Here is a 12346-nt window from a genome sequence, read left to right as displayed (position 1 = left end):
TATTTCCTGTTCAATAATCTGCAATTGTCCTATTGCCCACTGCATCAAGTGCAGACTTTTCTGTCTAGCTTTCAAGACTTGCCTGATCTAATTTAACCTATCCTATCAAGGATGAATAAGCAGTTACTCGCTAATACGCCCACACAGTTACAGTCAATCCAGTATTTTCACTATCCCCTCTGCACATAATGTTTCTTTCTTAAATTGTCCCTTTCTTAATGTTCTTTATTTCTGGGATACACCTTACCAATTTATATCTGGATTTCCTTCCTGGCCAGGATGATGCACTATCTTCTCAAGGACACCATCTTTTACTCAAGTTCTCACTTAAATTTTATTCTCTTGAATTTACTCAACATTTAGTTGCTTTCTACTTGTTTTAATTTATAGCAATGAACTTTTAACTAATGTTTTTAAAAATGAAATGGTGGAAATAATGATTTTTACCATTTCTTTAATTCTTTCCTTTATCTACAAGAACCCTGGGCTCCACATGGTGGGAGAGAAAATTTTGTTAGTTCCAAAGACTATATACACTAGAGTTATCATTCATATTGATAAAGATGTAAAGGCAACTCCCTAGATTTTTGAAGAGTGAAGCCCACACTATCATTAAAGTGGCCCTATAATCATAAAACACTTATTTCAATACATGTTTCTTACTTAAAAATAGTTTTTACTGTACTTGGGTCAAAGTCCATTTATAGATGAAATATTGCTATATAATTACAAATATTCAAATATGTAGGATTTATATGCATACACATGTCTCTATGTGTTACTGTCTCAATATCCATGGATCCACTATTTGAAACATAAATAATATACTAAGTTAAAGATCCTTCAACAGGGCTTCCCTGCTGGCGCAGTGGTTGAGAGTCCGCCTGCTGATGCAGGGGACACGGGTTCGTGCCCCGGTCCGGGAAGATCCCACGTGCCGCGGAGCGGCTGGGCCTGTGAGCCATGGCCGCTGGGCCTGCACGTCTGGAGCCTGTGCTCCGTGACGGGAGAGGCCGCAGCAGTGAGAGGCCCACGTACCACAAAAAAAAAAAAAGATCCTTCAACAATGAACCTTAAGAATTTGTAAATTTTGAGCATAGGTCAGTAGCTACTACAACCTCTGCTCCCAACATAGAGCTATTCATATTATAAAGGAGGCTTGGAGAAAGATTACCCTCAAACTCCTTCTTTGCAGATTGTAGTCACTTCTAACAGGAAAATATAGGTGATCCTCAACTTACCCTTCCTCCCCACCTTATCTCAAGTTCAGAAACATTACTGTGAGCATCTACCCGCAATCAGCGATTTAGAAGGAATCAAAAAATGTGTCAAAGTTTGAGGAGCCTTGCACTATAAGAGATTCTAGTGGTCTAAAAGAATTGATGGTTTCCTAGGTGAGTAATTTCCTGCCAAAAATTATCTCAAGCATAAAGGGAAATAAAATTCCATTGGTTATAATAATAAATTACCCACACAGTTTTGGAGGACTCATCTCTGTAACAAAATATATACATTCTTTCTTTAGTTTTTTGCCAACTATTTGGAAATATAAACTACAAATGTCTCTGGCCTTGGGTTCATTTTCTTAAAACAGAATTTAGCATCCATTTTTACATTTTTCTGGTAAAGTAATGTAAATTTGAATTAGCATTTCTAACTCTAATAATATGAGCACATTATATTGATAGTGCTATTAGTATACAGACATGAAAATGGTAGTCTCATTATAACTATTCATAAAGATCATGCATATCATTTTCTAATATTTGAGGGAGTTATCATTTGACATATGCATTTGAATTCAAAGAGATTTATGCCTGTATAAGGATTATATCAGCACTTTTATTATGTTTTGTTCCATTGTATGAATTTTATTGCAGACATTATTTTATGGGTCATAATTCTTTTTGTAATGCATTAACATTTCAAATAAGGAACACGTTGTGACACTTTGTGGAACTCAAGTCTATTTCTTTGCAGGAAAAAAAAATTGAGAATGGAGGAAAACTTTCTATCTTTTGTTAATCCAGAAACGTCAAATAAGACATAGAATCCTTAACTTGTTCTTGAAGAGGAAATTTTGCTTCTGGGAGGGTCTGGTTCAGGGATAAATAAGGACATTCTTGCTCTGGAAGGCAGGCTGTTCCCTGTCAGATACAAATGATACAATGAGAATAAAGAAGGAGATGATTAAAGGGAAAAAAATTTGGCCCGTCATGTGGCTAAAGTAATTCTCAGACCTCCTGCTGTTTAGAGCCTGCATTTATGCTCTGATGTTGAGCAGCCTTGACTAGTGCTTTCTGTAGGGCTTAGGCAGTTGGGAAAGTAGGAGAGTTAATCTGAGAAAACAGGAATGTAGGGATGTCTCAGAACAGAAAAGGATCTGCCTTCTACACTTGCACAAAAAAGAAAAGATTGCTTTTAAATTAATACAGTCTTTTCCATAGCAAGTCTTTCTTTTTTTCTCCAATTCACAAGGTCCTAATGGCCTATTTTTCCCCCTTTGGCTAGTTGAGTTTTCTCCATTGTTTTGCACAGTACAAAAACAAAAATAAAAGGAAACTAGGCATTCATGTAATATTCATCCCTTGAAAACAAATGAGCATCACCTAACAATATACCTTCTAATGGATTCATCAATTTACCTTACATTTCTATTGGAAATTACAACATGTCAGCTACGAAAGATGCCGTTTATTTACAAAGCAAATTGTTTACATTACAAACAGACTTAGAGAGTAAAGCTATTCCACAACTTGGAATTCTATAAAATGAAAGACCCACCACATCTTGGTAGTATGGAAGCAAACTGCAGCCAATTGTGCAGAAGCTTTTTATTCAAATACAGCTATAGTAAAGTGTCAGACCTTAGCTTCAGGGCACCTTCAAGGTAGTATTTATTAATAATACTAAAAATGACAATAACCTGAATAAATAGCATGCATTTTCTTCCTAGGATCTCAAAGTGCTTCTCCTAAATTATCTCATCTATTCTCATGACACATTTCTGTAAGGAAAAGAAAGTAGATATTGTAGGTAATCTTAGTGTACACTTTACCAAACAACTTTGAGAGGATCCTGTGACATTCTGGTACTGAATCCTGCAGGCTTAAGCCAACTGGCTACATGCCTGATAGTCCGGCAGCAGCTGAGCTCTCTAATGGACATTTTGGGGCTGGGGGAAGGGTTGGCTTTATAGGGAGGGTGGAGTACGTGATTACCCAAGACAGTGTGCTTGAGGGATGCTTGGAATATATGCTAATATATGGAAGCACCCCCTACAATGCACAATATGTGTTAATATATGAAATCTTACTATTAGTTGGGGTTTGGCAACAATACCCTACTTAGGTGTAAGTACTGCCTTATAGGTTACACATTCACTTAGGAATAGCTATAAAGATCTTAGCATGAATTATTTCACCAATACTTTTATTAATTGTGAGTTTACAATGGAAGAGAGACATCAGTTAGATTTGGATAGGGAACATAAAGTTAATATTTTCATAAGAATTTCATAATTAGGGTGTCATTTACAGTCCTAACATTGTAATAGCTCTGATAGAGAAGGAACAAAAAGAACCAAGGACATTCAGTCATAGACAGTACTCCAGAATTCCAGAGAGGTAGCAAGAAAGCCTAGGAAGGAGTACAAAAGTAAAAGGAAGATTTATCAAAAGGAAAGGTGATGAAGACAAACTGTTATATCTTTCATAATATTGCATATCATTAGAGCTAAAAATGACATGCCCATAACTCTGGGTTTTGTAGATTGTTCCAGACTTTATGCCTCAATACTAAACTACTTACTGAGAGTTATTACAGAGATTTGCTCTTTAATGAGAGAACCAAGTATATAAGTAAATTCAGGAGTGTCCAAACAATTCTGACTCACCCTCTGGGCCCAAAAGAAAACTTGTGCAAGTTTGCTAGAATAGAGTGATACTCCTAGAGAATATAGCTTGTGGTACCCACCATCCAAGAGGAATTAGTTATACATATATAGAAATTATTTATATATATACATAATTTATATATATATATAATTATTTTTATATATATATAATTATATATATATATAATTATATATATATAGGTACAATAAAAATATAAACAAATGGCTAACCTTAGTCTTATTTAAACTATAAGGAGTCAATATGTGAAAAGTTAAATATTCTAAAACCAAGTCAACCTTTCCAATTAGTACAAGAAGAAATTTCACATTGCTATACCCATTTCACAAATGAGGGCAGGACACCTATCCAGGAGAAAGAAGTAACTTGTTCCCTGTCTTTCAGAAGCTAGTTTATTTCTTAGTCCAGTGAATACAATTATTATTTCTTTGCTATTTTTACTGAAAGAGCCTTTCTTCTCATGCTGTCGAGACTTCGTCATACTTAATTTCCCTCAACTCCTCCCCTAATATTCCCTTCTACAATTACTTTTTTTTTAATGACCAAAGAAACTGACATAAATTAAGCCAGAAATCTCTTTAGACAGGCTCTCCAGAGACAAACTGTATTCCCATTTAAAGTGTTCAGTAGAATGTTATACCTTTGATGTTCAGTATAGCCTTTCTACCAATCCCATAATAATATGATAAACTTTTAGGTAGTCATAGCCTCACCTCCTTGTTAGTTATGTCACACAGAGGAAACCATTTAGGGTTTCTGAATATAAGTTAGCACACAGGATGAAATGGGAAAAAATCAGGATGATATGATGACCGAAGGTTTAAGTTTAAAAAGAAGAGAATGGAACTTAAATACTACTTATATCATTTAGAAGCTGTTGACCTCAATCAAGTCATTTAAAATCTGTGAACTTCCATGTATTTTCCCTCTGTAAAACATGAATAATATCTGTTTTGTTTTCACTATGAGACTGTTATAAGAAAAAGTATATAAATATATTTGAGAGCATTTTAAAATATAACGCTTTATCAGTGTGAGCTCATCATGTACTAATTACATTGCTAGGCATTTCCTAGGCTATGAAAATATAGAAAGAATAGAGTATTGGTCTCTGTCCTCCAAGCTCTTAGGAACAAGCATCCAAAAAGGAGATTTAGTGAGAAAAATTATGTTAACACAAAGAAGTTAAACTGAAAATGTTAACAAATTTATAACTCTTGATTTCAGGGCAAGGTTCAGCTAGGGTCATCTTCTCTGGTATATAAAATCTATCACAAAAGTGCATTAATAGTTATCACAAAATCACAAATCCCTATAGCCTTTGAAAATGACTTTCTCATAACATACTGCTTATATACATCTGTAGTTCCTGTGCAAAGGCTTTTTTCCCCCTAGTTACATAAAAATCTAAAAGTGATCTTTCTCGCTTTGATATCTGGCTGTCAGTTTCTGGGACTCACTGTGCTGGAACACTATCTCAGGCCATCAACAACTACATTTCTAGGTTTTTAGCATTTATCATTCCTGACATCTGTTGGGGCCATCTCCTCTACTTGCTTTCAGCCCCTGTGTATTAAACTACTCAAGCATTCATTTATTAGTAGCTAAACCCGGGTTAGTGAAATTCTGCAGATATCACGAGATCAGCATCCATCTAACATCTGTGTTGAGTTTTTGCCACAGGGTCTTGCATTTATTAGCTGGGATAAATCCCAAAATACTGTGTTGTCTAAAGAGAACGAGAACATGGCCTTGAACCCATGGTAGATGAGATACAAGAGCTTTAAAAACTTATAATTCATCTGCAGAATGCATGCATTCATTTTTGGAAAGAAAACCATTCTTAGTTACATTTATTTTTTTTAAGTAAAGCTTTTTTGTAAAGTAAAGCATAAACTCATTTGCTTCTATAATTTAAATATGCTTGTTTAGTTTTCCAGGCAAACTTTCCTTAAGTTTTTTTGTAATATATTTGCCCATTACTTTTACATTGTGGGATTCTTAGAATCATAACACTTATAGATCATCTAAGTCATTTGCCTCTTATTTTTACAGAAAAAGAAAGTAAGGCTTATAATGAAGTGACTTACCCAAGACTACTCTCCTAGTTAATAAAAGTCTGTTTTCTAATGTCTAGTGAACATTGTTTTTTATTGCAAAATACTGCCTTCCTGGGGACATGGATCATTTTAAAAAATCATTTCCTTTTTATCCTATATTCTTCACTCTCTTTCATGCCAATAAAGAAAATAAGGATATTTTTGGTGTATATATTCAAGGTATAGAATTCTGCCTAAAGGAATGGCGGAAGGAAATTGAAAATGTGGGATTAATATACAAAAATGTTACTTACAATTTAATTAAAATCTGTAGAAAACATAGAAATAAGAACTACATTTAGAAAATATTCATAGAAACTAACAGACATCTTTAATGATAATTGATGTTTTTTGAACAAGTCCTGTGATATGAACTTTTATTATCTCATTTTAATCTCAAGATAATTCTATGAGTTAGGTCTTATTTTTACCATCCCTTTTTGCAGAAGAGGGAAGTGAGGTGCTACATGACTTCTCAATAACAAAAAAACAAACAACCCCATCCAAAAATGGGCAGAAGACCTAAATAGACATTTCTCCAAAGAAGATATACAGAATGCCAACAAACACATGAAAGAATGCTCAACATCATTAATCATTAGAGAAATGCAAATCAAAACTACAATGAGATATCATCTCACACCAGTAAGAATGGCCATCATCAAAAAATCTAGAAACAATAAATGCTGGAGAGGGTGTGGAGAAAAGGGGACACTCTTGCACTGCTGGTGGGAATGTGAATTGGTTCAGCCACTATGGAGAACAGTATGGAGGTTCCTTAAAAAACTACAAATAGAATTACCATATGACCCAGCAATCCCACTACTGGGCATATACCCTGAGAAAACCAAAATTCAAAAAGAGTCATGTACCAAAATGTTCATTGCAGCTCTATTTACAATAGCCCGGAGATGGAAACAACCTAAGCGCCCATCATCGGATGAATGGATAAAGAAGATGTGGCACATATACACAATGGAATATTACTCAGCCTTAAAAAGAAATGAAATTGAGCTATTTGTAATGAGATGGATAGACCTAGAGTCTGTCATACAGAGTGAAGTAAGTCAGAAAGAAAAAGACAAATACCGTATGCTAACACATATATATGGAATTTAAGGGAAAAAAATGTCATGAAGAACCTAGGGGTAAGACAGGAATAAAGACGCAGACCTACTGGAGAACGGACTTGAGGATATGGGGAGGGGGAAGGGTGAGTTTTGACAGGGCGAGAGAGAGTCATGGACATATACACACTAACAAACGTAGTAAGGTAGATAGGTGGGGGGAAGCAGCCGCAAGGCACAGGGATATTAGCTCGGTGCTTTGTGACAGCCTGGAAGGGTGGGATGGGGAGAGTGGGAGGGAGGGAGACGCAAGAGGGAAGACATATGGGAACATATGTATATGTATAGCTGATTCACTTTGTTATAAAGCAGAAACTAACACACCATTGTAAAGCAATTATACCCCAATAAAGATGTTTAAAAAAAATTAAAAAAAAAATAAAAATAAAGATATATAGCATTTTAACATTATGAATATTAAAACATTTATTACAATGTATTTACATATTTACAAGATTTTATATGCATAGGACATGTATGTTTTATATATGGCAGTTATCACATATTGCTATTATATAACTCTTTGTGTTCAAGTAATCCCTGTTTTTCTATATTTTTAGATACTTGAGTGAAATAACTGTGTATCTCAGAAGGTACCTAAGTAAGAGCCAGGCACATAATTAGCCTGCAATAAATACTAAAAGAAGGGATAAATAAAAAGCAGTGTTGAGGTAGGTGGTAAGTACTCTTCCTTATAGAACTATTGGTGTCCCTGTGAATTTTCAGACCCAGGGCAAAAAACAATTTTTTTCTTTATCTACGACTCACTTTCAATAGGCTTAGAAATACTGACTTACAGATTTTTCCATTCAAAAATATGTATTATAATATGTTTGTGTTTAACTTATTACTTGTGATCATGAGAAAATTGAAGTCAATCTGATTAGCTTTTATCTAAAGTGATTGTCATCTATCTAGCTCAGAGACCAATGACCTAAAGCAGAACAAAAAATACAGAATTAATGAAATTATAAGGAAATATTTTCAATAAATCACTATATTTTATTTATTTTTACAATTCAGTAGTCTGTTACAAAGTTGGCCTTCTTATCTACAGCAATGCACCAATAATCTGTCATCCTACCTAGGAGAGATTATTTTTAAATTTTCTTATTGAAATAATAAATTAGCAGGTAATATTCTCCGTCTGCTTTTATGAAGGCACAGACAGGAAAGCTTAGTTGATGCAGAACCTAAAGACTTCAGAGCATGCCTGTCTCATAATAGATGGAACATGTAATATTGAGGTTACTCAATCAATCTTAAGTTATAGATTAGGGCAGAGCAGTGAAGTGCGATGTGTCATTCATTCCTTCTCTCAGTATGAAAGATATCATCTCTTGTTTCTATTCTTACATCTTTTACCTACACACACACACACACACACACACACACACACACACACATTTGATTTAACTTGTATTAGTACAACAGGATATAAATAGACCTGATGACTCCCAAAAACTTGAATTTAAATTATTTCTTTAGCTGGAGTTCAAACTTAATTTTGCAGATCTCTAACTCAGGCACATCTGACACATTTCAGTGCTATATTCTGTTAATGGAGTTGTCAACATCTCAAGAGAAATTGAGAACTCATGAAGTAGTGAGTTTTCCTTTACTAGAGTTAATCGAACAAAGGTTCTCCCACATTCATCTAGTTTCTAACAGCCCTGAGTCTATGATTAGCAGGGATGTGACATAGCAGAATTGTATCCCTAGGGCATACACTAAAGGAACTGTTACTCCTTACTACATGGCAACATTGTTCCTATTTTAAGATAGGATCATTATCACTTCCATTTCATTAGCACTGGATTTACTTCATGTTTTGCTGATGCTGCTAAATAAAAAAGAGCCCAGGTATTAATAGAAATGAAAAAAATTATCTGTATCATTTCAGTTATTTAAATAACTATGTTAAAATAAAAATCCTACAGAATAAATGTTCTTCCTCTTTCATAAAACATAATTTTTAATACAAAAATGCAAAATCCTTGTTTTAATCCCTTTAAAACATCTCTCTTAAAAAAAAACAGAAAAAGAACACTTGAACGCACATTTCACTAAAATTACACTTAGACATTCTTGAAAGACATAGCACCACAGGCCATCCGAAGATGCCCCAGTGTCAGATTTTGGAGTTTAATCACAAAATCACAGATTTAACACTACAGAAATATGAGGCTAGTAAATAGAACTTCCAGGCATCAACAACATAACCCTACAACTATGTTCAAAAAATTGCATCTTGTATAAAGGGAAATGTGATTTACTAGGAAATACATATGTGAAAACTTACATTAATATTAAAGAGAGAAAAAAGTGTGCAAAATTATTTTTTTTAAAAAAGTGTTCCAAAGGTACAGAAGTCTATAAGCCAGAAGTCCTACCCTTGCCTACGACTGTCAACTCTATTCATAACTCAAAACTCTGACTTAAACTGAAAGTAAGCATCAGAGACACATAAGCAGATAAATTTTACCTATGTATTTTCTGTCACATCATATTATGGTGCTTTTGCTGCCACACAATTCTACCATGTAGCATGTAAAATAACAAGGTACCTCAGAAGTAACAATGCAGCAGAACTAAACAGAATTGTACATACACTGCTACAACACTTGCTTTTAGCAGAGTTACCACAAGGTTGCATTTTCTATTTATACGATACAAATATATTGGCTCTTGTTGTAACTGTTTTCTCTCTATAGTGCTGTAATAATTTGTGTTATGTTGTTTCCCTTTATGTGATATAATATACAAATAATAGTATTTATATTTCATATAGATTTGTATGTCTTTATTTTCCTGACTATATGGAAATTATGTCAAATAAATATGCAAAACTATCGCTGGTTTTGAATATTTTAAATCTTCTGGGATCCTAAAATGTCTCCAAATGAGAGAATATGTCCTATTAACTATTATTTAAACAATTAAATTGAATTTTGGATTCTGATATATCCAAATAAACATGCAAAACTTAATCAATACCCTCTTAGGAGTTCATATTCTAGAATTTCATTAATTGAATAGAATCACTACATAGAAAAACACTTATTTTAAGATTTTTCCAGTTCTCAATTTAGAAATTATTTAATATTTATATGATCTTATACTTACTAACCAAAATCAAAATGCTCTAGAATAACAAATCACATGTGAATGTTCATATTTATCCTAGGAAATACATGTGTTAAAGAACAACTTAATATCTTAGAGTATAAGAGTTTAGTATTAGAATTTAAATTGGGAAATTATAGACTTTCCAGAATCATTCCTAGAGCATAATCAGCCAATAATTCTGTACATATGAATAGGAACCTGAGAATTTTCCAAGTCTCTTAGTTGTTTTGCTTTAAACTCAGTCAAGAAATGGCGTAAGCCAACAGTATAACTCAAGTAGGAAAAGGTAGTTAGCATGTGTTGGGTCTGGGTAGATCGAGGCAAGTTTCAAATGATGATGATGATGATGATACCTTAATTTAAATGTGATGCTAGCATGTCATGCACAATTATGCTTCTATAAGACCATTCCAAGCACAACCAGGTAAATAGTAGGAGATAAATTTTTTTAAAAAGTAAATGAATAGCTAGATGGGGGAATCAGTCCATCAATCCACTCTAGCAGATATGTTTGCTTAGCAAATTACTTTCTTCTGACTATTCCAAAAATGTTGTCAGTACTCAGGTTTCTGATTTCTGCCCTCTGCATTTATTCATTTATATAATCTCTCTTGGGCAACAAATTAATCCACATTCACTCTGAATCCATGTACTCAGATTTTCTCAGACACCAATTCTTGAAGAATCTATTAGTAACAGTTACTTCTGTGGAAATTAAAACCTTGGTGAGTTCATACTTCTTTACTGGGACATTCACTAAACTCTTAAAAGTATAATTCTACCTAATATGATATAAAACTCCGAAACCAGTAGGTAATTATTACAAGCCTTCTGTATTGTTTCTAGGATTGTACCCTTCCTATGCTTGATGTAAGATTTTTGTTTCAATGATTTATTATTTAATATGATTTGAATACTCTAGATTATTGTTTCTAGACAAAGTCTTCCAACAAAGCTAGGAAATTATCTTTGTTGTTGTTGCTGAGGGACTGGGCTGGCATCTCAAGATAACTTGTTCATTCAACAAAAGTTTGATGAGGATTAGCAAATATGCCAGGTTTATAAAGATAAAGTAGTCGCAAGTGAAAATGACTCATGAGTTCTCAGACTAGTGGTGAAGATTGGCATATAAACAGATGAGTTACAATATAAGTGATGCTTACTATGACAGAGGTATAAATTTAGTGTCCACCTCTGTTTGAGTCAAAGAAGGCTCACAGTAGATAATGACACTTAAGGTGGCACTCAAAGGCAATTTGCCAGATAGAGAGGGGAAGTGAATCTGAAAAGAAAGATAGAATGGCAAAAGACACAGTCTAAGAAAAAGACCATTTGTAAATGGTATGAATGGCATAATGTTAACAGAGGAGAAGACAAGGGATATGACAGAGGGCAATGAACTGGAGAAAGGTAAAGATCACCAGACTAGGAAGAGGCCCATTTGCCAGCCTAAGGAAGTCTGATTTACTTTTTTTTTTTTTTTTTTTATTGTGGTACGCGGGCCTCTCACTGTTGTGGCCTCTCCCATTGCGGAGCACAGGCTCTGGACGCGCAGGCTCAGCGGCCATGGCTCACGGGCCTAGCCGCTCCGTAGCATGTGGGATCTTCCTGGACTGGAGCATGAACCCGTGTTCCCTGCATCGGCAGGCGGACTCTCAACCACTGCGCCACCAGGGAAGCCCTGATTTACTTTTTTAAGCTACTGGGGAGTATAAATTACCTTTTCAAAAGTAACTAAAGTTGGAGAAGATTAACACAATGAAACACCAGAGCCAAGAAGACCAAAAGATAAGCAGTATTAGGTAGACCAAAGGGTAAGCAGTTATGAAAGCCCCAGTGAGGGATAATGAGTTCAACTTTGGCAGTGATGCTGAAAGTGGAGAGATGCAGAGGCCGAGAGAGACTCTCCTGAATTACAGTTAGGCAAGGACAGGTGTTAGCTTTCTTTCATGTTTCTATGGCTGGAATCTTTCAAGAGCCACCTGACGTGTCCTGTATAAGTTTATAAAGCACTGTTATTTGGACAATAAGAAGCCTCCACTCTGCCTTTGCTATCTTACACCCATTATTCTCATTT

The sequence above is a fragment of the Phocoena phocoena genome, chromosome 4 (assembly GCF_963924675.1).
Source record: "Phocoena phocoena chromosome 4, mPhoPho1.1, whole genome shotgun sequence".
In the NCBI taxonomy this organism is placed as follows: Eukaryota; Metazoa; Chordata; class Mammalia; order Artiodactyla; family Phocoenidae; genus Phocoena; species Phocoena phocoena.
Note: the sequence above shows the minus strand (reverse complement) of the source record.